General features: G+C 40.8%; 1 protein-coding gene across 1 annotated transcript in view; it reads right to left on the reverse strand.

The window, feature by feature from the left end:
• The window catches only part of ERC2 (ELKS/RAB6-interacting/CAST family member 2), an 823,240-nt gene that overhangs the window by 588,163 nt on the left and 207,507 nt on the right, over nucleotides 1-27,570 (reverse strand). The window lies entirely within an intron of this gene.

Genomic DNA, 27,570 nt, shown 5'->3' on the forward strand with positions numbered 1-27,570 from the left:
AGAGGAGAATGGGAAGAGCAGCAGTGCTGTGGTGAAGCGATTGCTTTTACATGGAGTAGAAGTCTCAAAAAGTATAAGCAAAGGGAAAAATTAATTTTTTAAAACACTGACTGGAGGATAGCAATAGAAACAGGGAGAGGCAGTATTATTTCTAAGGAATCACGTTGTCATTTACTCCAGACTGGTGACAGTATTTTTTAAAGCCAGTGCCCTAAGACCTCAGCTTTTATGGGAACCTCATGCCAGCCCAGGAACGCAGGAAATCACACTGTTGTCCTGTCTGTCCTGTAGCTTGGAACAGGGCAGGAGTTAACTACTAACCATGGTTCCCCATACCATGAGATCAAAAAGTCATCTCCCCATTTGAAAGAGATATGGAGTGTGCACATGGGAGCAATGGCTCAGCACATCAGGTTTACTGGAGTCATGGGGCAGGTGGGGCAGCTGGTCTCACTCCCCTCCCAACTTATCACTGATTTACCAGCCCACCTGCTCTCGTGGGTAAGCTCTTGGCAGCCACCCAGCATATGCTACATTCCTACACTCTTGCCTTCCTCCACCCATGTCGTGTGAAAGAACCCTTTTTAATAAATAAGCAAGTGTCCTAAGCAACATTATCCAAAGACTGTCCTTTCCATCCTCAAATCCTGTGACTGGGATCACTCAACAGCACTGTGATGTATTATTTTCAATGAGGTGCCTTTCTTAACTGTCCAAATGATGCCTTGTTTGGCCCCTAAATCAATAAAGTATGTTAAAAGTTTGTAAAAAAAAAAAAAAAAAGGAAGGGAGGGAGGGAGCGAGGAATGAAAGAGAAGTTACAACTGACACCACAGAAATCCAAAGGATTAAGAGACTACTATGAACAATCATATGCCAATAAAATGGATAACCTAGAAGAAGTGGATAAATTCCTAGAAACATACAATCTCCAAAGATGGCATCAGGAAGAAATAAAAAAATATGAACAGACAGATTACCAGGAATGAAACTGAATCAGTTACTTCTAAAACAAAATCCCAAGAAACAAAAGTCGGGACAAGACAGCTTCACAGGTGAATTCTACCAAGCATTTAAAGGTGAGCTGACACCTATCCTAGCCAGACTATTCCAAAATATTAAGAGGAAGGAATGCTTCTGAACTCATTCTACAAGGCCAGCATCACTGTGATACCAAAGACAGACAAAGATTTTCACAAAGAAAGAAAATTATAGGCCAATATCATTAATGAACATAGATGCAAAAATCCTCAATGAAATATTAGCAAACAGAATTCAGCAGTGCATTAAAAGGATCATACACCATAATCAAGAGGGATTTATCCCAGGGATGCAACAATGGTTTAATATCCTCAAATTAATCAATGTGGTACACCACATTAACAAACTGAAGACTAAAAATCATATGATCATCTCAATAGATGCAGAAAAAACATGACAAAATTCAACATCTATTTATGGTAACAACTCTCAACAAAGTGGGTATAGAGGGAACATATCTCAATGTAAGAAAGTCTATATATGACAAACCCACAGCCAACATCATACTCAACAGAGAAAAGCTGAAAGCATTCCCTTTAATTGAGGAACAAGACAAGGATGCCCACTCTTGTCACTTTTATTCAACATAGTATCAGGAGTCTTAGTTAAGCAAGACACATAATACTGAAAATCCTAGCCACAGGAATCAGAAAAATAAAAGGAACCCAAATTACAAAGAAAGAAGTAAAACTGTCACCGTTTGCAGATGACATGATAATATATACAGAAAATCTTAAATCCAAAAAACTATGAGAACTAATAAATGAATTCAGTAAAATTGCAGGATACAAAATATATAGAAATCTGTTGCATTTGTATTCATTAACAAACTCTCAGAAAGAAAAAGTAATAAAACAACCTTGCTTACAATTTCATCAAAAAGAATAAAATACCTAGGCATAAACCTAGAAAAGGAGGTAAAAGATTTGTCCTTAGAAGACTGTAAGACAGGGATGAAAGAAATTGATTATGACTCAAGCAGATGGAAAGATATGCCACACTCATGGACTGTACTGAATATTGTTAAAATGACCATACTATTCAAGCAATCTACAGATTCAGTGCAATCCCTATCAAAATTCCAATGCATTTTTCAAAGAACTAGAACAAATAATCCTAAAATTTATATGGAAACACAAAAGACCCTGAAGAGCCAAAGCAATCTTGAGAAAGAAGAACAAAGTTAGAAGTATCATGCTCCCTAATTGCAACCTACATCTACAAAGCTACAGTAATCAAAACAGTTACCAGAACAGACATATAAATCAATGGAACACAATAGAGAGTGCAGAAATAAACCCATGCTTATATGGTCAATTAATTTATGACAAAGGAAGCAAAAGTATACAATGGGGAAAAGACAGTCTTGTAAATGATGTGGGGAAAACTGGACAGCTACATACAAACTAATCAAACTGGACTACTTTCTCACACCGTATACAAAAATAAACTCAAAACGGATCGAAGGCTTAAATATAAGACCTGATATCATAAAACTCCAAGAGGAAAATATAAGCAGTACACTATTTGACATCTATCTTAGCAGTATTTTTTTTTCCTTTGTCTCCTCAGACAAGGAAAACAAAAACAAAAATAAGCAAATAGGACTACATTAAACTAAATGCTTCTGCACAGAAAAGGACACTACCAAGAGAACATAAACGGGACCTCCCTGGTGGCCCAGTGGGTAAAATTCTATGCTCCCAATGCAGGGGGACCGGGTTCGATCCCTGTTTAGGAAACTAAGAGTTCACATGCATGCTGCAACTAAGAGTCTGCATGCCTCAACTAAGAAGCCCACATGCCACGACTAAAAAGCCAGCATGCGGGGGGTTCCAAGATAACAGAGGAGTAGGAGGACGGATGCATCAGGAATACATCTAAAGATGCAACAGTTCTCACAGAACACCGGCTGAACACTAGCAGAAGACCCTGGACACCAGAAAGGACTATAAAGATCCCCACATAACTGGGTAGGACAAAAGAAAGAAGGGAGAAGGAGGAGGGGAGGAAGTGGGACAGGACCTGCACCCTGGGGGGTGGAGGGGAGAAATGAAGCAGGGGAGAGATTTCGACATCCGGGGAAGCCCCCTCACCGACAGCAAAATAGGTTGGGACAGAAGGGAAACATTTGAGGCTGTCAGAGGAGGTTGAAGCAACCGATCTGTGGCAGACGAGCCACCACAGTCCTGCGTGCCCCAGGCAGGGACGTGTGTCCACCAGTGTACACAGGGGCTGGGAGCTGGTGCGTGGTGATTAGAGAGCAAACCTGGGCGACGACTGCTGTTGGCTGTGGGGAGATGGCCTGAGGGGACGGGAGGGAGGAAATCCACAACAGGGAATGCCTATGAAGGAAAACCAGACTGCGATGGAAGCAGGGCACTTCTGCTGAGTCACACGGAGCCACCACCGTAGCCTCTGTCTCTCCACAAACCGGCACCTGCAGCCGGGCAATAAAAAAAGTCCTACCAGGGCTGACCTTCACGCATCTGCCGCTGGGCACTAAAAGAAACCCGGCCAGGGCTGGCCCTCACATGCCTACCACCAGGCACTAGAAAAAGCCTAGCCAGGGCTGGCCTTCAGCAACTTCCACCAGGCATTAGAAAAGGCTCCCACTAGGGTCATATCTCTTGAGCCCATGGCCGCTGGCTTCCTTGCACACCTGGCACCGCCAGGGCTCCCATGATCCAAGGAGCCATACCACCTCCACGCCCTGTCCTCACCAGGGCAGACCCAAGTGCTCCAGGGCAGCCTTGGTAGCAAACTCCTGTGGGTGGCCCACATGCAGAGCTGGGGATAAAACCACAGACAGGCCCCAGGGGTGGGGTGACTAAGGAAGAGGAGTGAAAATCTTTCCATCAGTTGTACAACCTGCAGGTTAAATCCCCGTCATCAGCTAGGGAGACCCTGCGTGTACAGAATATCTGAGCGGACGGGTGTTCCCACAAATGAAAACAGTCTAGCTCTAGCAGCCGTGGACTTTGGGGGCAAGCACATGTGGGAGTAGGGCCAGATCAGAGTCTAAGCTATCTCCACAGGCCCACAGCAGATCCAGAGACCAGCCTCGGCACTGGAGGGCCTCGTGGGGAGGCAAAGGTGGGCTGTGGCTCACAGCGGGGGCAAGGACACTGACATCTGAGACCCCAGGAAAACATTATTACTACTATTATGTTTTGATTTGTTCTGTTGCTAGTTCTGTTTTTTGGGGTGTTTTTTTTTTTATGTAGTCCTTGGGGATTTTTTTAAACATATTTTTTATCTTTTTATATATTTCTATTTTTACTTTGCTTTTTTGTTCTGTTTTTTTTAATATATTTTTAATCTTTTATATTTCTATTTTTACTTTGCTCTTCTGTTGTCCTGTGGTTTTTTTCCCTTTTCCTTTTTTTTTTTCCTTTTAATCACTTTTGTCTGTTTCTTCTGTTTTCGTTGCTTTATTCTTCAGCTGGCACTCTGCTTTGGTTTTGTTTTTTGTTCTGTGTTTTTGTTAGTTTTGTTTTTAATTGATTTCATTTTGGGGTTCTTTTGTCTGTGTGGTGTTCTCTTCTTTTTTGTTTTCTTTGGTTGTTTTTGTTTCTTTTGGGTGTGTTTCTTTGTTTCTGTTCTTCAATCTTTGATTTTGCTTTTACCATTTGTCTGGGGTTTTGTTTGTCTTTTTTTTTCGTCTTCTTCTTTAATCCCCTTTATTTCCATGACAAGTAGCTTGCAGGGTTGTGGCTTCCCGACCAGAAGTCAGGCCTGAGCCTCTGGGGTGGGAGCACTGAGTCCAGGATGCTGGACCACCAGAGAATTCCTGGCCCCAGAGAATATTAACAGTGAGAGCTCTCACAGAGGCCTCCATCCAAATCCAAGACCCAGTTCCACCCAATTGCCTGCAGCCCTCACCACTAGACACCTCATGCCAAACAACAAGCAAGACAGGAACACAAACCCACCCATCAGCAGACAGGCTGCCTAAAGTCATACTAAGCTCACAGAAAACCCAAAACACACCACCTGACATGGTCCTGCCCATCAGAGGGAAAAGACACAGCTCCACCCTCCAAAATGCAGGCACCAGTCCCTCCCACCTGGAAGCCTACACAAGTCACTGGACCAACTTCACTCACTGGGGGCAGAGACCAGAAGTAAGAGGAACTACGACCCTGCAGCCTGGGGAAAAGAGACGTCAAACACAGTAAGTTAGAAAAAATGAGAAGACACAGAAATATCTTGCAGATGAAGGAACAAGGTAAAAACCCCCAAAACCAAATAAATGAAGAGGAAATAGGCAATCTACCTGAAAAAGAATTCAGAGTAATGATAGTAAAGATGATCCAGAACCTCAGAAATAGAATGGAGGCACGGATGGAGAAGATGCAAGAAATGTTTAACAAGGACCTAGAAGAACTAAAGAACAAACAATCAGTGATGAACAACACAATAAATGAAATGAAAAATACACTAGAAGGTATCAACAGCAGAATAACTAAGGCAGAAGAACGGATGAGTGAACTGGAAGATAGAATGGTGGAAATAACTGCCAAGGAGCAGAATAAAGAAAAAAGGATGAAAAGAAATGAGGACAGTCTCAGAGACCTCTGGGAGAACATTAAGTCCAGCAACATCCAAATTATAGGGGTCCCAGAAGAAGAAGAGAAAAAGAAAGAGACTGAGAAAATATGTGAAGAGATTATAATCAAAAACATCCTTAACAAGGGAAAGGAAATAGTCAATCAAGTCCAGGAAGCACACAGAGTCCCATACAGGATAAACCCAAGGAGAAACACACCAAGACACATATTAATCAAACTAACAAAAACTAAACACAAAGAAAAAATATTAAAAGCAGCAAGGGAAAAACAAGAAATAACATACAAGGGAATTCTCATAAGGTTAACAGCTGATCTTTCAGCAGAAACTCTGCAGGCCAGAAGGGAGTGCAGGATATATTAAAAGTGATGAAAGGGAAAAAACTACAACCAAGATTATTCTACACAGCAAGGATCTCATTCAGATTTGATGGAGAAATCAAAAGCTTTTCAATCAAGCAGAAGTTAAGAGAATTCAGCACCACCAAACCAGCTTTACAACAAATGCTAAAGGAACTTCTCTAGGCAGGAAACACAAGAGAAGGAAAAGACATACAGAAACAAACCCCAAACAATTCAGAATATGGTAATAAGAACATACATATCAGTAATTACCTTAAATGTAAATGGATTAAATGCTCCAACCAAAAGACACAGACTGGCTGAATGGATACAAAAACAAGACCCGTATATATCCTGTCTACAAGAGACCCACCTCAGGCCTAGAGACACATACAGACTGAAAGTGGTGGGATGGAAAAAGATATTCCATGCAAATGGAAATCAAAACAACACTGGACTAGCAATTCCCATATCAGACAAAACAGACTTTAAAGAATGTTACAAGAGACAAGGAAGGACACTACATAATGATTAAGGCATCGATCCAAGAGGAAGACATAACAATTGTAAATATTTATTCACCCAGCATAGGAGCACCTGAATACATAAGGCAAATACTAACAGCCATAAAAGGGGAAATCAACAGTAACACAATTATAGTGGGGGACTTTAACACCCCACTTACACCAATGGACAGATCAGACAAAAAATTAATAAGGAAACACAAGCCTTAAATGACACATTAGACCAGATGGACTTAACTGGTATCTTCAGGACATTCCATCCAAAAACAGCAGAATACACTTTCTTCTCAAGTGCACATGGAACATTCTCCAGGACAGATCATATTTTGGGCCACAAATAAAGCCTCAGTAAATTTAAGAAAACTGAAATCATATCAAGCATCTTTTCTGACCACAATGCTATGAGATTAGATGTCAATTACAGGGGAAAAAACCTGTAGAAAACACAAACACATGGAGGCTAAACCATATGCTACAAGATAACCAAGAGATCACTAAAAAAATCAAAGAGGAAATCAAAAAAAATACAGAAACAAATGACAACAAAAACACTATGACCCAAAACCTATGTGATGCAGCAAAAGCAGTTCTAAGAGGGAAATTTAAAGCAATACAATCCTACCTCAAGAAACAAGAAAAATCTCAAACAACCTAACCTTACACCTAAAGCAATAAGAGAAAGAAGAGCAACAACAACAACAAAAAAACCCCAAAGTTAGTAGAAGGAAAGGAATCATACAGACCAGAGCAGAAACTAATGAAAAACAAATGAAGAACACAATAGCAAAGATCAATAAAACTAAAAGGTGGTTCTTTGAGAAGATAAACAAAATTGATAAACCATTAGCCAGACTTATCAAGAAAAAGAGGGAGAAGACTCAAATTAATAAAATTAGAAATGAAAAAGAAGTTACAACTGACACCGCAGAAATACAAAGGATCATAAGAGACTACTATAAGCAACTATGCCAATAAGATGGACAACCTGAAAGAAATGGACAAATTCTTAGAAAAATACAACCTTCCAAGACTGAACCAGGAAGAAATAGAAAATATGAACAGACCAATCACAAGCACTGAAATTGAAACTGTGATTAAAAATCTTCCAACAAACAAAAGCCCAGGACCAGATGGATTCACAGGCGAATTCTATCAAACATTTAAAGAAGAGCTAACACCTATCCTTGTCAAACTCTTCCAAAAAATTGCAGAGGGAAGAACACTCCCAAACTCATTCTACGAGGCCACCATCACCCTGATACCAAAACCAAAAATATCAAGAAACAAAGAAAACAGTGCACACCAATGTCACTGATGAACACAGATGCAAAAGTCCTCAACAAAATACTAGCAAACAGAATCCAACAGCACATTAAAAGGATCATACACCATGACCAAGTGGGATTTATCCCAGGGATGCAAAGATTCTTCACTACATGCAAATAAATCAATGTGATACACCATATGAACAAACTGAAGGATAAAAACCATATGATAATCTCAGTAGCTGGAAAAGCTTTTGACAAAATTCAACACCCATCTATGATAAAAACTCTCCAGAAAGTAGGCATAGAGGGAACCTACTTCAACACAATAAAGGCCAAATATGACAAACCCACAGCAAACATCATTCTCAATGGTGGAAAACTGAAACCATTTCCTGTAATATCAGAACAAAACAAGGGTCCCACTCTCACCACTATTATTCAACATAGTTTTGGAAGTCCTAGCCATGGCAATCAGAGGGAAAAAAAGAAATAAAAGGAATACAAATTGGAAAAGTAAAACTGTCACTGTTTGCAGATGACATGATACTGTACACAGAAAATCCTAAAGATGCCACCAGAAAACTACTAGAGCTAATCAATGAATTTGGTGAAGTATCAGGATACAAAATTAATGCACAGAAATCTCTCACATTCACATACACTAACAACAAAAGATCAGAAAGAGAAATTAAGGAAAGAATCCCAGTTATCACTGCAACCACAAGAATAAAATACCTAGTAATAACCTACCTAAGGAGGCAAAAGACCTCTATTCAGAAAACTGTAAGACACTCATGAAAGAAATAAAAGATGACACAAACAGATGGAGAGATATACCATGTTCTTGGATTGGAAGAATCAATAATGTGAAAATGACTATACTACCCAAAGTACAGATTCAATGCAATCCTATCAAATTACCAGTGGCATTTTTCACAGAACTAGAACAAAAAATTTACAAATTGTATGGAAACACAAAAGACCCCAAATAACGAAAGCCACCTTGAGAAAGAAAAATGGATTTGGAGGAATCAGGCTCCCTGACTTCAGACTATACTACAAAGCTACAGTAATCAAGACAATATGGTACTGGCACAAAAGCAGAAATACAGATCAATGGAACAGGACAGAAAGCCCAGAGATAACACCACGCACATACAATCACCTTATCTTTGACAAAAGAGGCAAGAATATACAATGGAGAAAAGACAGCCTCTTCAATGAGTGGTTCTGGGAAAACTGGATAGCTACATGTAAAAGAATGAAATTAAAACACTTCCTAATACCAAAACAAAACTCAAAAATAAACTCAAAATGGATTAAAGACCTAAATGTAAGTCCAGACACTGTAAAACTCTTAGAAGAAAACATAGGCAGAACACTCTTTGACATAAATCTCAGCAAGATCCTTTTTGACCCACCTCGTAGGGTAATGAAAATAAAAACAAAAATAAATAAATGGGACCTAATGAAACTTAAAAGCTTCTGCACAGCAAAGGAAACCATAAACAAGACGAAAAGACAACCCTCAGAATGGGAGAAAATATTTGCAAATGAAGCAGCGGAGAAAGGATTAATCTCCAAAATATACAAGAAGCTCATGCAGCTCAATAACAAAAAAGCCAAACAACCCAATCAAAAAATGGGCAGAATGGAACTCCCTGGTGGCACAGTGGTTAAGAATCTGCCTGCCAATGCAGGGGACATGGGTTTGATCCCTGGTCCAGGATGATGCCACATGCCACAGAGTAACTAAGCCTGTGTGCCACACTACTGAGCCTGAGCTCTAGAGCCCACGAGCCACAACTATTGACCTCACGTGCCACAACTACTGAAGCTCACACGCCTAGAGCCCATGCTCCACAACAAGAGAAGCCACGACAGTGAAGAGTAGCCCCCACTTGACTCAACTAGAGAAAGTCTGCACGCAGCAATGAAGACCCAATGCAGCCAAAACTGTAAATAAAAACAATTTTTTTTAAATGGGCAGAAGACCTAAATAGACACTTCTCCAAAGAAGACCTAGAGATGGCCAACAAACACATGAAAAGATGTTCAACCTCACTAATTATTAGAGAAATGCAAATCAAAACTACCATGAGGCATCACCTCATACCAGTCAGAATGGCCATCATCAAAAAATCTACAAACAGTAAGTGCTGGAGACAGTATGGAAAAAATGGAACCCTCTTGCACTGTTGGTGGGAATACAAATTGATTCAGCCATTGTAGAGAACAGTATGGAGGTTCCTTACAAAACTAAAAACAGAACTACATTATGACCCAGCAATCCCACTACTGGGCATTATACCCTGAGAAAACCATAATTCAAAAAGATACATGTACCACAATGTTCACTGCAGCACTATTTACAATAGCCAGGACATGGCAGCAACCTAAATGTCCATCAACAGATGGATGGATAAAGAAGATGTGGCACATGTATACAATGGAATATTACTCAGCCATGAAAAGGAATGAAATTGAGTTATTTGTAGTGAGATGGATGGAACTAGAGTCTGTCATACAGAGTGAAGTAAGTCAGAAGGAGAAAAACAAATACTGTATGCTAACACATATATATGGAATCTAAAATAACAGTACTGATGAACCTAGTGGCAGGGCAGCAATAAAGACATAGGCATAGAGAATGGACTTGAGGACACAGGGGCAGAAGAAGAAGCTGGGAGAAGTGAGAGAGTAGCACTGATATATATACACTACCAAATGTAAGGTAGATAGCTAGTGGGAAGCAGCTGCATAGCACAGGGAGATCAGCTCAGTGCTTCGTGACCACCTAGAGGGGTGGGATAGGGAGGGTGGGAGGGAGGCTCAAGAGGGAGGGATATGGGGATATATATACGTATAGCTAATTTACTTTGTTGTACAGCAGAAACTAACACAACATTGTAAAGCAATTATACTTCAATAAACATGTGAAAAAAAAAGACACACGCACCCCAATGTTCATTGAAGTCCTATTTACAACAGCTAGGACATGGAAACAACCTAAATGTCCATTAACAGAGGAATGGATAAAGAAGATGTGATACATATATACAATAGAATATTATTCAGCCATAAAATGGAACGAAATTGTGTCATTTGTAGTGAGGTGGATGGACCTAGAATCTGTCAGAGTGAAGTAAGCCAGGAAAAGGGAAAACAAATATTGTATATTAACGCATATATATGGAATCTAGAAAAATTATACTGATGAACCTATTTGCAGTGCAGAAGAGGCACAGATGTAGAGAATGGAGTTGTGGACACAGGGTGGGAAGGAGAGGGTGGGATGAACTGAGAGAGTAGCACTGACATATATATGCTATCATGTGTAAAATAGATAGCTAGTGGGAAGCTGCTGTATAGCACAGGGAGCTCAGCTCGGTGCTCTGTGATGACCTAGAGAGGTGGGATGCGTGACAGCCTCCAGAGGGAGGGGATATATGTATACATATAGCTGATTCACTCTGTTCTACAGCAGAAACTAACACAGTATTGTAAAACAATTATACTCTAATTTAAAAAAAAAGCCCACATGCTGCAATGAAGACCCCATGTGCCCCAACTAAGACCCAGCACAGCCAAAATAAATAAACAAATAACTATCAAAAAAAAAAAGAAAACATAAAGGCTGCCTACTGAATGGGAGAAGATATTTGCACATGATATATCTGATAAGGGATTAATATCCAAAATATACAAAGAACTCATACAATCCAACATCAAAAAAACAACCTGATTTAAAACTGGGCAGAGGACCTGAATAGACGTTTTTCCAAATAAGACAGGCAGATGGCCAACAGACACATGAAAAGATACTCAACATCACTAACCATCAGAGAAATACAAATCAAAACCACAAGGAGGTATCACCTCACTCCTGTCAGAATGGCTATCAACAAAAAGAAAACAAATAACAAGCATTGGTGAGAATGTGAAGAAAAGGAAACACTTGTGCACTGTCGGTGGAATTGTAAACTGATGCAGTCACTGTGGAAAACGATATGGAGGTCCCTCAAAAACTTAAAAATAGAACTGCCATATGATCCAGCAATTTTACTTTGGGATATTTACCCACCCCCCAACACACACACACAAAAAGCAAAAACACTAATTCAAAAAAAAGAAGATGTGGCACATGTATACAATGGAATATTACTCAGCCATGAAAAGGAATGAAATTGAGTTATTTGTAGTGAGATGGATGGAACTAGAGTCTGTCATACAGAGTGAAGTAAGTCAGAAGGAGAAAAACAAATACTGTATGCTAACACATATATATGGAATCTAAAATAACAGTACTGATGAACCTAGTGGCAGGGCAGCAATAAAGACATAGGCATAGAGAATGGACTTGAGGACACAGGGGCAGAAGAAGAAGCTGGGAGAAGTGAGAGAGTAGCACTGATATATATACACTACCAAATGTAAGGTAGATAGCTAGTGGGAAGCAGCTGCATAGCACAGGGAGATCAGCTCAGTGCTTCGTGACCACCTAGAGGGGTGGGATAGGGAGGGTGGGAGGGAGGCTCAAGAGGGAGGGATATGGGGATATATATACGTATAGCTAATTTACTTTGTTGTACAGCAGAAACTAACACAACATTGTAAAGCAATTATACTTCAATAAACATGTGAAAAAAAAAGACACACGCACCCCAATGTTCATTGAAGTCCTATTTACAACAGCTAGGACATGGAAACAACCTAAATGTCCATTAACAGAGGAATGGATAAAGAAGATGTGATACATATATACAATAGAATATTATTCAGCCATAAAATGGAACGAAATTGTGTCATTTGTAGTGAGGTGGATGGACCTAGAATCTGTCAGAGTGAAGTAAGCCAGGAAAAGGGAAAACAAATATTGTATATTAACGCATATATATGGAATCTAGAAAAATTATACTGATGAACCTATTTGCAGTGCAGAAGAGGCACAGATGTAGAGAATGGAGTTGTGGACACAGGGTGGGAAGGAGAGGGTGGGATGAACTGAGAGAGTAGCACTGACATATATATGCTATCATGTGTAAAATAGATAGCTAGTGGGAAGCTGCTGTATAGCACAGGGAGCTCAGCTCGGTGCTCTGTGATGACCTAGAGAGGTGGGATGCGTGACAGCCTCCAGAGGGAGGGGATATATGTATACATATAGCTGATTCACTCTGTTCTACAGCAGAAACTAACACAGTATTGTAAAACAATTATACTCTAATTTAAAAAAAAAGCCCACATGCTGCAATGAAGACCCCATGTGCCCCAACTAAGACCCAGCACAGCCAAAATAAATAAACAAATAACTATCAAAAAAAAAAAGAAAACATAAAGGCTGCCTACTGAATGGGAGAAGATATTTGCACATGATATATCTGATAAGGGATTAATATCCAAAATATACAAAGAACTCATACAATCCAACATCAAAAAAACAACCTGATTTAAAACTGGGCAGAGGACCTGAATAGACGTTTTTCCAAATAAGACAGGCAGATGGCCAACAGACACATGAAAAGATACTCAACATCACTAACCATCAGAGAAATACAAATCAAAACCACAAGGAGGTATCACCTCACTCCTGTCAGAATGGCTATCAACAAAAAGAAAACAAATAACAAGCATTGGTGAGAATGTGAAGAAAAGGAAACACTTGTGCACTGTCGGTGGAATTGTAAACTGATGCAGTCACTGTGGAAAACGATATGGAGGTCCCTCAAAAACTTAAAAATAGAACTGCCATATGATCCAGCAATTTTACTTTGGGATATTTACCCACCCCCCAACACACACACACAAAAAGCAAAAACACTAATTCAAAAAGATATATACACCCCAATGTTCATTGCAACTTTATTTACAATAGTCAGGATATGAAAGCAACCTGTGTCCATCAATAGATGAATGGATAAAGAAGATGTAGTATAAATATACAGTGAAATGTTAGCCAAAAAAAGTGACATCTTGCCATTTGCAACAACATGGATGGACCTGGAAGGTATTGTGCTAAGTGAAATAAGTCATACAGAGATGATCTCGTACGATCTCAGTTATATGTGGAATCCAAAAAACAAAACAAACGAAAAGAGACATAGGTACAGAGAATATGGTTGCCAGAGGGGAGGTGGGTAGGAGTAGAAGTGAAACAGGTGAAGGGAATTAAAAAGCACAGACCTCCAGCTATAAAATAAGCCACAGGGACAGAGCACACAGCAAAAGGAATATGATCAATAATATTGTAATAACTTTGTATGAGGACAGATGCTTACCAGATTTATTGTGGTGATCATTTCATAGTGTATGCAAATGTCAAATTACTATGTAGTACACCTGAAACCGAAGATCATATTGTGCTATATCTTATTTTTTTAAAAAAGAAAGAAAATTAAGCCTAAGCCCGCAGGAGCTCTGGGGAGTCCCCTCTGCCCCAGAATTTACCCCACTTGACTCCAGGAAGCTGAGCTTCTGTAACTCTGCTCTAGTTAGTCACTGCGTGGGGGCTGCCTGGACACTTCTGGACAGGAGGAAGTATGGCAACTCTAGTCACATGAAGGCACACCTCTAGGAAAGATCACAGGTATGAGTCTTGGCAGCAGCACCCACAGCTACTGGAAGATGGGCACACCTGCCCAGTAAATGGGAGGCCAGGGGGTCTGAGCCAGGCAGAATTAGCATCTGCTATAGTTCATGATTCAGAGGTCGTGCACAGAACTCCAGCTTTGGTGTGAACAAGCACGGAGTGAGTAGGGCTGGATTCCATTTCTTCTATTCTAGATAACTGGCTTTAAAATTTTCATTTTAAAAGTAAAAGTTTTTTTGTTCCCAAACAAAATTCTACATCACACACAGATGATAAAATTGAGCATCTAGTATGTTTCAGACAGTGTGACAGATCCTAGAGATAGGGAGGAAGTAAAACAGATTTGTCCCTGCCATCATGAGGCTTACTGTCTGGTAGGAGAGACAGAAGAAATATGAAAAGAAACAAATTAAAAACCGCAAATATATACAGAAGGTAAGTGCTGTACAAACAACAGCAATAAATGGATGCTGAGATGGAGATAATGGGGGAGGGAAATTTACGATCCAGAGCCATGCTGAACATGTGGTCAAATTTCTAATTCTTTAGCTCTGAACTGTAGTATCAGTTAAGGTACTTTATTTTTCCGTTATCATCCCCCTTAAATTTCTTTTTTTTTTAAACATCTTTATTGGAGTATAATTGCTTTACAATGGTGTGTTAGTTTCTGCTTTATAACAAAGTGAATCAGTTATACATATACATATATTCCCAAATATCCTACCTCTTGCGTCTCCCTCCCACCCTCCCTATCCCACCCCTCTAGGTGTTCACAAAGCACCGAGCTGATCTCCCTGTGCTATGCGGCTGCTTCCCACTAGCCACCCCTTAACTTTAATCTAGTGATCAGGGAAGAACTCCCACAGTGGGAAACATTCAAGCTAAGACCTGGAGGATGAGCAGGAGCCAGCCATGCAAACACCTGTTGGGAGAGTGGTTCAAGAAGAGAACAAAGAAGTGGAAGAAAGTGGATCTATTGTGACTGATGGGGTGGGAGGAGAGGAAAGGCCTGGAGCCCAACCACTCCATTGCAGGGATCCCTAAAGCACCTTCTGGGAACTCCAGGCCACCTTAAAATGTCATTTGAGAGCCATAATTCTGGGTATCATACTTCTGGTCACAGATTCTAAAACTGGATTGAAGAAAGTCACTGGCTTTCTGTCCAGTTACCCTCAGGGACCACCCAACCATCATTCCACATTCTTGGATCTTTACACACTTTTTGTCACGTCCCTTTCTTTCTCAAGTACTTGGAGAAGGCATGGGGGAGGGAGGGCCTGACTTGCTTCACAGCTCCAACCAGAGGGCCCATTTTAGAGATGCCAGCAGGGGATGGCATATGAATCAACAGCGTGTTCCCTGCACACCCCCACGGTCCAGATGGCTGCGTGTCACAGGAGGAGAGGGCGGCTCCTCCGCAGAAGACCTCCCTGGCTGGAAACACACGCCATACTTTGGACCACGAAGGGAACACACTGTGGTAGTGGTGGTGACATTTTTACAAGAAAAGGACACAGTATTTCTTTTGCAACGTTTTCATTTCAAACACCCATCTGTAGTAAAACCTTATAGTGTAAGATACTGAGGGCTCATAGAATCGGAAAGCACCATAGGAACTAGCTGGTGCAGCTTCTCACTCACAGTGTGAATCTCTTCCTATCCCTGATGTGGGTCACTGAGCTGAAGTTTGAAAATTTTACATCTGGGCAGTCACAACTCCACGAAGCAACTCTGATAGTTGGCAAGTTTTCTTTACATATGTTAACTCAAAATCTGCTCCCTCTGACTCTCCTCCATCTGGTGTGGTTCTTCATTACACAGAATTTAATAACACCCATGCTGGCCATTCATCGAGGTCTTGACATGTCCCAAGCATTGTGCTAAGTACATGACATAAAATACCTCATCTCACCCTCAACCCAAACTTGGGAGATAAGCACAAATCTTATCCTCACTTGTCATGAGGAAACCCAAGCCTCAGAGAGGATAATGGAGCAACCCAAGATCAGACCACTGAGAGGCAAAGCTGAGATTCTGACCCACAGCTATCATTCTTTAAAAGCTCAGGCAACTCTTGACATGCAACTTCCACAGAAAAAACCTAGCTCCTTTTCATAAGAAGGCACCCCAAGTCAGGGAAGCCAGGCCACATCTATCTCTTATGGAATTTTCTTCTCTACCTGAAATATCTCCAGGTCCTTTGACCATTCTTGGTAGAACATAAGAGCCCAAATAAGAACCACCCTGATGACCCTTCCCTGGAAAAGCTCCAGCTTCTAATCTCATTCCTAAAACATGGTGCCAAGAACTGGCCATTCCACACGCAAGCAATCTGACAATGGTAGAGTCCATCCATCCTTATCCATCTTCTAAAGCAGCCAAAAATTAGTCAGCCATTTCAGCCACTGTGAGCTGTTTTGCATCAAGCAAAGATGCTCCTGAATCAGAAATGGTGTGACATTGTCCCATGTGGGACAGGTAGGCTCACATGAATGAGCCCAGGGCCAATTCCCCCCACCCCCAAGAGAAGTGCCCTATACACGGGTGTTCCTTGGCTTCCCCTGTGGGACTTGCAAACATTTGGCTTTCAGGCATCACAGATGGAGCCTTTTAAACCACCATGCATGCACTCAATCAGAATTTTAGGGTTTCAGATGGTGAACAAAACCTGTTGGTGCTGCTTGCAGGTCAACCCTAAATCTGCTCAAAATCCTCACCATCTAGTCTTTCTCTGCAGCAGATTCTGTGCAACTCTAGAATGTTTTATTGCATTTGCCTTTGTTATTGTATTAAAACTAGTGGAAAACTGAAACAAAAGGACTGACATAAGTGACAACAAGCACCAATCACATAACTGAGGCAGGTGGCACTAGTGCACATCTCAAAATGGCTCATCTCTAGCGTGAATCTGACACTTTAGCCAGGCAACTCCCTTTCAAGTATGAGGCTGAGTAACAAAATTATTAATACTGCCAGAGATTCCTAATGACTGTACCTTAAAAAAAATTTTGAGATTTTAGAATTTTTTTCATATCTCTAAGAAGAGTAGTCTCTTCCTCCTGTAAAACATATAAATAACTGATTTTTGGACATCTGATTTGCAAACACTTCAGGCTTTACCACCAACCAGCTGTAAAATCTCAGATAGGATGGAGACCTCTCTGTGCCTCATGGCCTCATCTATAAATGGGGACAAGAACTGCACCCGTCCCATTTGTTACAAGGATGAAATAAGCTAACAGGTATAAAGCCAGTATGCAGTGGTGCCTAGAAGGGTACCTGGAACATAGTTCAATAAATGTTGACTATTTAACATTTATTTAATGGTGCGACCCATTCCTCATGACCATCTGGAGTTCGGAGGGCATTAGGACAAGCCAATGCAGGAAGGGCAGGAAAGGCAGGAAGCTGGAAAAGGGGCATGCACCCTGGGAGGGGACAGGAATGGTCACAAGAACAGGATGCCCCCAAGATGGCAGATGGTCCCTTTGGAAATGTGTAACAGGTGAGAAGCAGCCTAGGCAGAAAGGCAATGATGGGTCACGTGTGGAGTTCATTCACAGGCAGAGCTGGTAAATGGGAGGCCCTTACAGAGGCCTTGTTGAGCAAGCTGGCAGCAAGGTGAAACCAAGAGGCAAGCTGTAGTCCTCAGGAGGTCCAGAAGAAAAAACCCAGGGTCCAGTCTAAGAGCTACACAGCAAACTGTCTGAGGGCACACTCTGAGTAGTTACCTAACCCCTAGCACACAGCACACCCTCTAGCATATGGCCCAAACAAGAGCACCTAACATCCATTACCAAGCACCTCTCTCACACAGCCCTCAACCACAACTCCCCGAAGTCCTGTGATTATCCTCACTTTACAGATGAGGGGTCTAAGGCCCAGAGAGATAAAATGACTAGGCTAAGTGCTCAGATAAGGGAGAGACGGATGGATGGGTAGATGAAGTAAATTGACAACATGGTCTCAAACCTAAGGCAGAAGCCATTTCCCAGAAAGAAGCTACACATCACCCTCTGATTTCATGCTCCACCATAACCGCCCCCATATCCCGCCATTATGGTCACATTCATCCATCCACACTCCTCCCAACATAGTCCCCAGGTTACCCTTTCTATCATACAAACTTCATTCATTGCAGTCTCTCAAAGGCAGAGTTCAAATCCCATGTACTGCAGGAGGCTACACACACAGACACCCACACACACACACACACACACACACACACACACACACACACACACACACGTATTAATTCTTCCTTCTTGTCCTGCACTTTGCTTTTATTTCCATTAGAACGCAGATAACGATAGCTAACATTTTAGAGTAGTTTCCATGTACTAGGTACTGTGCTAAACTGTACATGTTCTGTGTCATTCAATCTTCAGAATTTTTTCCATTTCACAAGCAAAAAAACCGAGGAACTGAGTGGCCTACAATAATACGGTTCAGATTCAATTCCTTGCCTGTGCTCTTAGCCATTATTACCTAGCTCTCTGCAATATTCTTTCTGCACGTGTATGTATATGTCTTCCGGGCGGCCCTGGGAAAGTGGAGCAGAAGGTGGCCTCCCAATCCCCAACATAACTCCACAGTGCCTGCCCACTGCTGATACTCACCACTGTTTGCTAAGTCTAGTTGACTTCCTTAACTTGGCGAGTTCAAGGAAGCTGGATCATCGGGAACTATTTCGATAAATGAGGAAATGGGGGCTGGCAGAGAAGGGGGGCCATGAGCACGGAGAGGAGAGGGGCAATGTGAGGGACGAGCAAGCCACACTGACGTGTCCAGAAAAATAACAACAGCTGCTGTTTACTGAACCCCTACTCGGGCAGGCCCCCTGCCAACTGCTGACAGGCATTACTGCATTTCTAATCCTCACAGGGTAACCCGCATTATTCCCATTGTAAAATGCAGATCTGGAAACTGAGGCACTCACCTGAAGTACCCAGCTTGGAGCAAAGGAGACAGGCCTTGAACTGACACTTAACTCTGATGTCCGCATGTCCCACTACAGCTGGTAAGCATCTTTGGGTGGAGGGGGCGTACGTTTAAAAAAGAAATGCTTATCATAAGAGCCACCGCCAAAAGTGGGGAGTGGTTTTGGGAGGGTTTGGTTGGGGGGTGAGGGCGGGGTTCACATAATGCTTGGGGAAAAAGTGAAATTTACCTGTAATCCCAGTATCAGAGATGACTGCCATCAACAGTCTGCCATAAACTTGCTTTCCAGACCCTCCATGAATGTGTATAAATGTGATATGTTGGGGCGGGGGGCGGTGTGTTCTCTTTAATTAAAACAGGACAGTACTATACATTGTGGGAAATAGTCGAAAAAGGTAAAGTATATTAAAAAATACAGCCCATCCTCAAAGGAGTCTAGACAACCACATCCAGTCAGGCAGTTCCCATCTAAATTCATTGCTGAGCGACAAGACAGATGACTTCCCTCCTTCCTTGCTTAAGACTAAAACTTCTTGAGATCAGTTATTGAGAAGATATAATGGAGGTTGAATAAACTGCTCTAAAACAATCAAGCTGTCCACAAAGACACAATTGGAGTTTCGCTTCTAAAAACTGTACTGGTATAATTTTCCTGTTGGCCATTCCCTTGAAATAATAATCGAACTAGTGAGTCCATTCCTCATAAACACTTTCATCATCTCTGGCTTGACGACGCCTAGCTACCAAGCCACAGATAAAAGTTTCTTCAAGATAGTAAATCATGAGCCATATGTTAGAAGTTACCCTTCCTCCCCTATCAATGGGACTATATCCCCCACCCTTTGTCCTTTCCAAAACAGTGGAAGGGATTTTTGGCAGCCAGACTCACATTAGAATCCCTGGGAATAACACTGCTAATCCCCAACACGACACTTTGAAACCTTCAGAGTCATATTTCACAATGGTATTTTCACAATGTCTGTGGAGATCATGTTTATAAAAACAGATTCAAAACAATGAAAAAGGATAACTGGAAACTGAGCTCCAGTCACCTAAGTGAGAAAAGCTCTTGGCCTTGGCTGTGCCTGTGCCTGAGACAAGCATCGTCATGAGAGAGAGCACAATGTCATGATGGAAATCCCAGCTCTGCAGACTAATGGCCTGGATTCAGATCCTGGCTCCACTAATCTCCAGCTCCATGACCTTGACCAAGTAACTTAACCTCTCTGTGTCTCAGCTTCAGTATCTGTAAAATATCAATGGTAATAGTACTTGCTTCACATGGTTATTAGAATTAAATGCAATAATACGAAAGCTTCTAAACTTTTCGATTGCAATTTTCTGAAATACACTTTAGTATAGGCTTCCTACTACAGGAAGCAACTTGAGTGGTAAGTTGAGTCAAGGTTTCTAGAGGCCAAGCCTGGAAGTGGTATATTCACTTTTGCTCTTGTTCCACTGGCCAAAACTTAGTCACATGGCCAAACATGTAAGGGCATCTGGGAAATGCAGTCCAGTTGTGTACCCACGAAGAAATGGGGAATGCAATGCTGGTGGCAACAGCAGTTTATAACAACATGGATTTAACAGCAAGTTTCATGAAACAATTCCTCTACTTACTAAACATGAGAAACTCTGATTCTATTCCACTCTGCTCTATTCTAATTTTTTTATTTAAAACATGTTGGTCATGACCCAATCAATTGATTTTCAAAATCCACTAGTATTTCACAATTCACCATTTGCTCAGTAAGTATTAATTGTTATTGACAATGGTGGTGACAGCAACAGCGAACAAAAGGACAAACTAGATACTTTCAAATTTTTCAGAAAATTTTTGGCATTTGGGTTCACAAGACTTTACAACAAAGACATGCTTGGGTTCTGACTTCAGGTATTAGGAATCTGAAACACGCACCTAGAAACACTGATCAATTCCTAGAGCCCAGGCTGCCTGAGGAAAACATAACTTACAATTATACGATGTAGAAACTAACAGAAATAAACACACGTGTGTGTGTGTGTGTGTGTGTGTGTACAGAAAAATGACCACTAAAAAGAGATCAGAGAAAACATAAAGAAGAAGGGGCCATGACAAGAGATTTGTACTCTCTGAATACACAATAGCAAGCACAGAGTCCAGAGTAAGCCCAGGCATTACCTTATCAAAAAGTGTACAAGTGATACATCAGGTCTTGCTCTTCATATCCTTGCCCTATATATTCCCCACAACTTGTGCATAAGTTAGTACAATGTACTTCCCTGGCCTTCTAATGTGCTAAGGGATTTGAAACTTCCTCTCAACCTCCATGGGGAGGCTATGTAAGGACTCAAGAAGAGTGTGACTTGATCAAACGTGCATTTCCAGTAGATATCTTAGGATATACTGGAGCTGACCTGACCTGAAGAAGGGAGACCCACGAGGAGGCTGCTGTAGTAAAAGGTCAGAGAAGACAGTGACCTGAGTTAGGGCAGAGATGGTAGGTAGAGGAAGAAGGGCCCTGAGTCAAAGGATACACAGAGGTTCAAAGTGGTAGGTTTTACTGACTGACTTGGAAATAAGAAAAATCTCCCAAGGAAGATGCACAGGTTTCTAACTTGGACAACTGAGCAGATGAAAGTGTGCCATTGTCTTGAGATGAGGATCATAGAAAGAGAACTAGAGAATTTGATGAATTCAAGCTTTGTGCAAGTTATGTTTGAGACACCTGGGGCTCAGTCAAAAGGTGCCCAGGTGGCATTGGAAATGTAGGCTACAGGTGAGGTAAGAATGTTGTGAAGACCCAGATTTAGGAACTACCAGCAAATGAATGATGGTTAAACTCAGGGGGTAACTGTGGGACTGGATCTAGGCTATAAAGACATCACAGGCCAAACCCCAACCCCCAGCAACATCAGCCCACTGTACAACAGAAGGTGGGGGGTGGCAGAGAAAATGGCAATGACCTTAGGTGCTCGCTAGAGAGAACAGGCAATAGCGTAAAACCCAAGTGCCCTTGGACTCTGACACAGCTTCTTTATTCATTCAACAAGTGTTTATCGACAGGTGTTTATGTACTATATGACAGGCACAGTGCCAGGGACTGAAGAAATCATGATACACAAGAGAGACATAGTACCCACCCATGGTCTAGTGGGCAAGAAAGCTAAAAATAAGGAAGCAAATTTTAAAAATTAAATAGGGAATGCTATGAAGGAAACAGGGTGACAAGAGAGAGAATATCATAGAAGGGGAAGGACCTACTTGGATTACAAGATCAAAGAAGGTGGTATTTAAACAGAGACCTCAATAGGTGGTATTTAAACAGAGACTTCAAGGATGAGAAAGAACCCGATAGGGGGAAAGGACGCAAACGGAACTGGGTTTTAGACAAAGGCAAAGGAAAGATATTGGATGTTTGAAAAACTGACAAATCAGTGTTCTGGAGCTTGGAAAGCAAGGGGCATCATTAATAAGGATTAGATCATGGGAAGGAATTTAGACTTCACAGTAAAAGTCATAGAGAGCTATTGAAGGTTTTTAAGCAGGAGAATAACATGATATGACATGTACTTTTAAGAGTATCATTCTTGCTGCCATGTAGAGAAAGGATGAAGGAGGAACTGTGGACTCAGGGATATCAGATAAGAAGTGAATAATGATAGTGGCCTAGTCCAGGGGGTTAGATGGGGACATGGAGAGGAGTCAAATGGCTGTGAAATATAAGTGGAGGTATAGTCATCAGTACTTGATTATAAATAGGATGTAGTGGGTGAGAGGAACAATCAAGGATAATTCCTAAGTTTCCAGCTTGAGCAACTGAGCGGACTGGGTATCTATCTCTCAAGGTTGTTGTAAGGGATGAACAATATATCATGTACATCACTCAGCACCAAGGCCAGCACACAAATAGAATTACCACTTTCTCTGTGTCCCTTCTGTTCCATGTACAGACTTCTCCCATGGAAGTGTATTATTAGGAAGTTTATCATTACTTAATTATTTGAACTATATGAAAATCTCATACTCTTTTTTTTTTTTTTTTAACTTAAAAAATATGGGATGGAGTCATTTTGGGGTCAGTCTTCTCTTCTTAGGAGAACTGTATGTAAACCAAAACTTTATTCCAGGAGTACGAGAAATCAGCATGAACCAAGCTCTTTTTCCTTAATTTTCTTTTCCTTTGTAAGGAACTAGGCATAGAATTAGTAAAAGAGAACATAAAGCAATTCTAAGCATCTCTTCAAACACAAGCCCAGCTAAGTATCCCTTCCCAACACTCCATAACCCTCTATCCATCCATACACAGCCCAGCCACCAGGGGAGGATTGATCAAAGCCATTTGCTTCAGTGGGTACAACAGGCTATACCCTAAGTAGAAACCCAGATTGTTAAGTGACTTCTTTAAAAAAAACAACAGTAAGACAATATCTAACCACGAGGTGCATACATTTTGCTATCAGCAAAGAATAAAGAGTTAAGAATATGCTCTTATGCACAATAAATTCGTTCTCATGGAACAACGTCTTTACAACACTAGGAGCGTTAAGTCTTCATATGTTTCTAGAGAATTCCTCTTTGCTTCTAGAAGCCAGTTCTCTGGACCACTTTCAGAAAGGGTGCTTTATTAACATGCTTGGCTACACAAGAAGCAAATGTTGCCATTAACTCAGAGTCAGATCGCAAAAACATAACTTCTTCCAATGCCTGGATCAAAACAGCCATCAGAACATTGGTTTGGCCATCTTTGTATTCCACCAATACGCAGAATACCGCAGGACATCTGAGTGGAACGGGAGGATTTAGCCTGTTGGCAATACCCGAAGTCTGCAATCACTTTCCCTAATAACCACTTGTAACCAACACTGTCCTCAGGTGAAAACTCCATTTTCCATTTTGAAAGCCTCAAGATACCTTATCCATGAACTGCAGTACGTTTTAGGAGGATATAAAAATGTCTTTCATTGAGGATGAAAACTGGTTTCTCTTAGTTATCCAAAAGACATTATACACTCTTATAAATAGCTGTAACAGTAAATTAACATTACAAAATCTGATTATAATGAGTTTGTGTCTCTAGAAAGCCTCCCAAAATGTCCTGATTGAGGAACTCATATAAAATTGTACTGCAATCTAGAATAAAGGACGACGGTGGGCAACCACAGCAGAGAATTCTGAGCATCACTAAGCTCAAGCTCTTAAAAGGCAGCCAAGCCTATGCTACTAATTGCTTTGGAAAAATAAAACGCATTCCATAACCACTGACATTGAAGTCACACATGTCTTAGGTCCAAAGATTCTTGGGCCTTCCAGCTAAGACAGCCCTTGGGCAAAAGACAAGTTTGTATTGCACCTGGGCTCACATTTCCTGAAAGACAGTTTCTTTGTGCAGCTGAAACCTAAACCTCGTTGGGAAAACATTTCTGCCCATTACCAGCTTATCAGAGTCTATCAAGAATGAGATCACCCAGCATCTCCTCCTTGACTTGATTAAACTATCATTAAGTTCCCAAGAGAAGGACAGTGGCCTGAGAGCCTCTGACCTTAAACTAACTCTAAGAGCTATTTGTGGAAGATGAAGAAGGCCAGATTTTTCTGATCACTTTTCTATTTCTTGACCGCTGGCTTAAAAGGGGTACGAGTAAATGCTACTCAACCTAATTAGGACAAAAGGAAGGATTATTTCTTACTTGAGAAAAGCCCAATTATCAAATTATGGTATACTCTCTAATTATATATAATTTTATAGCAATTTCTTTAAAATCTGCATAAAGTCTTTTCTTCAATTACTTAATAAATAAAATACCAACTGAAAATGTTCCAGATATGATGAAAAGGCACATTCTCCTATCCATATTGTGTTTATGACAGGTCAGGGATTCAGCATCCCCTAATTCATTCCAATTACTTTGTGACTATTCTCCCCCCAAAAAAAGCATATTAAAAAAGAAAACACAAGGGACAAACTGAAAGCTTGGGAACAGGAATTATAATACTTATTTATAATGAGCTTGGTAAGTGCTAAGTAAATGCCATCTCATAACAAGCTCATAGACTAACCCAAAGAACAGCCTTATGTAGAGGACCTGATGGGAGGTACTTTTTTATTGTCTTGGGGAAATGCACAAGACAGCCTTGAGTGTAGTAGTCAGACTGCTCTAAGTTCCATGAGGGCAGGAGTTGCTTGCCTTGCTCACACCAGGGTACTCCACCTCCCAACACAGGGCCTGCCACAGAGCAGGCATTCAAAACATATTTGTGGACTGGATGCATGATTTAATTTTACTTTTGCTCTGCTAACTCTATTTAAGGTTTCATTTTCATTAAGAGACACACAAACATTTGTAGTTAATTCCCCTGAAGTTTTTAATGTGACATATACATTTAATTAGATGCATATTTAGGAAGCACTGAAAAATCTTCCAGTGACATCAATATGACATAACACTGCCCCCAACAGAGTCACTTATACTCAGCAAGAAAACTTTTTTTTGAAGAATGGTGTGTCTGTGTGTGTGTATCTCATTATGAAGCCACAAAGTTGGATTCAGGTTGTCTTTGAATGGCTTCTTCAAAAGTATTTTCATGTAAACTCTTTTAACACTTCATGAAAAAAAAAAAAACCAGCTTGTCTTAACATAACTGCTTGTCTTGTATAGAATACCCATGTCTTAGAACAAAATAAAACAAATAGACCCAATCCTTACTATCTGTCATCCAGATATCAACACCTTCATTGAAGAAATTAGCAGAGAATACGTTCTCAGATTTTATTTTTCAATCCACAGACAACTAAATACTTGATTAGAGCAAGCAAGAGCCTGTGTTCCATAATTGTGTATGACAATACCTATGATTGCTATGGAGATTTTCCTCATTAAGCCCATCTCCAAATTGTTTCCCCAAGTCCAGGGTGCTCTCTTAGAAAAAGGCAGTATCTTTCCACAAAGTGAGTCACTGGAGAACATTGCATTCTGAGCAGGATCCCAGTTACTCCAGCATCTGATTAATGTCTGTCCAAACTCTGGACCAGTAACAAGACCCTCTGTAACTCAGCTAACCACCTAACAACCCACATCATTAGGGCCCATTATCTTTTACAATGTTGATTTTTGGTATCCAAGGGCTGTGGTTCAGACAGACTATTTAAAGGCATTAAAATAACAACAGTCTTGCCAGCTGTGGGCAATGCCACCAAAACTACCATCAGGTCACAAGACCAGATGCAAAAGATGCCAAGAACAAGACTAAGGCAGAGGGAACACTCACTTAAGAAAACAAATCCATTTGTGTTCCCAAAGGAGAGCACTGGGCAGCAAATCCAATGGGTATGGAGAATCAATAGCTGGTAATATAGATGGTGGTACCTCAAGTTGTTTGCCTAATTCTGTTTAGTTGTCCCTTAAACTTTATCTGCTTTCTTGTCAAATTTTATCTTGGTCAAGGTTTAAAAGTTTTAAATATTGGATAAATTTTATCTCCTTTTTTCTGGGCCTGAGACTCAAGTCTACAAAAAAATCACCTATGTGGCTTCGTATAGCAACTGCCATTCACTGGTCTTTTTTCAACTTAACCTGTGACTATAAGCTCATTATGAAATAGGTATCATTTTTGAGCACTCTCTACTTGTCAGGCACCATTAAGGATTCTGCCTGTATTATTTAATCTTGTAACAGTAATTTCTGTTCTACAAATGGGGAGAAGCATCGAGGAATGCTAAATAACTTGCTCAAAGCCACACAACCAGAAAAGGGCAGAGCCAGGGTGTGAACCCAGGTCTTGCTGACACCGGGATTCAGCTTCTAACCCATTAAACTACACTGCCTCCAAAGCTTTTGGGTCTTAGAATTTACACCAGACATTCTCAACCAGTAGTTCCCAATTTTTCCAAGGATAAAGACACCTTTCCAATAACAAAACAGCATTTCATAAGTTAGTGTAGAATGAAGAGCTTAGCATAGAGTCTGACACATACTAAGCACCCAAGAAATGTTAGATGTGTTACCATTAGCATTATTATGAAGGACCTCAAGATACTAACTGCACTTTTAGGATACACTGATGACGCTAATGAGTAAATTAATTTCGTATCCATTATAACAGCATCTACATTCATTTGGGAAAAAAAGTACTATATACACTATTGTATATATAATTTCATCCCCAAAATATATGATATAATTTTCTGCGTACAAAAAAATATACCCATAGCACATACATATAGGCAGACCTTGTAACACAAACACACACACACCCAGATTCGGAACTCCTCTTAAGGTCCCAGCTTTTCACTGAGTGGCATGCCAGAATCCTC

This window comes from Neophocaena asiaeorientalis, unplaced genomic scaffold, assembly GCF_003031525.2.
Source record: "Neophocaena asiaeorientalis asiaeorientalis breed wild unplaced genomic scaffold, Neophocaena_asiaeorientalis_V1.1 scaffold251, whole genome shotgun sequence".
NCBI classification, from domain to species: Eukaryota; Metazoa; Chordata; class Mammalia; order Artiodactyla; family Phocoenidae; genus Neophocaena; species Neophocaena asiaeorientalis.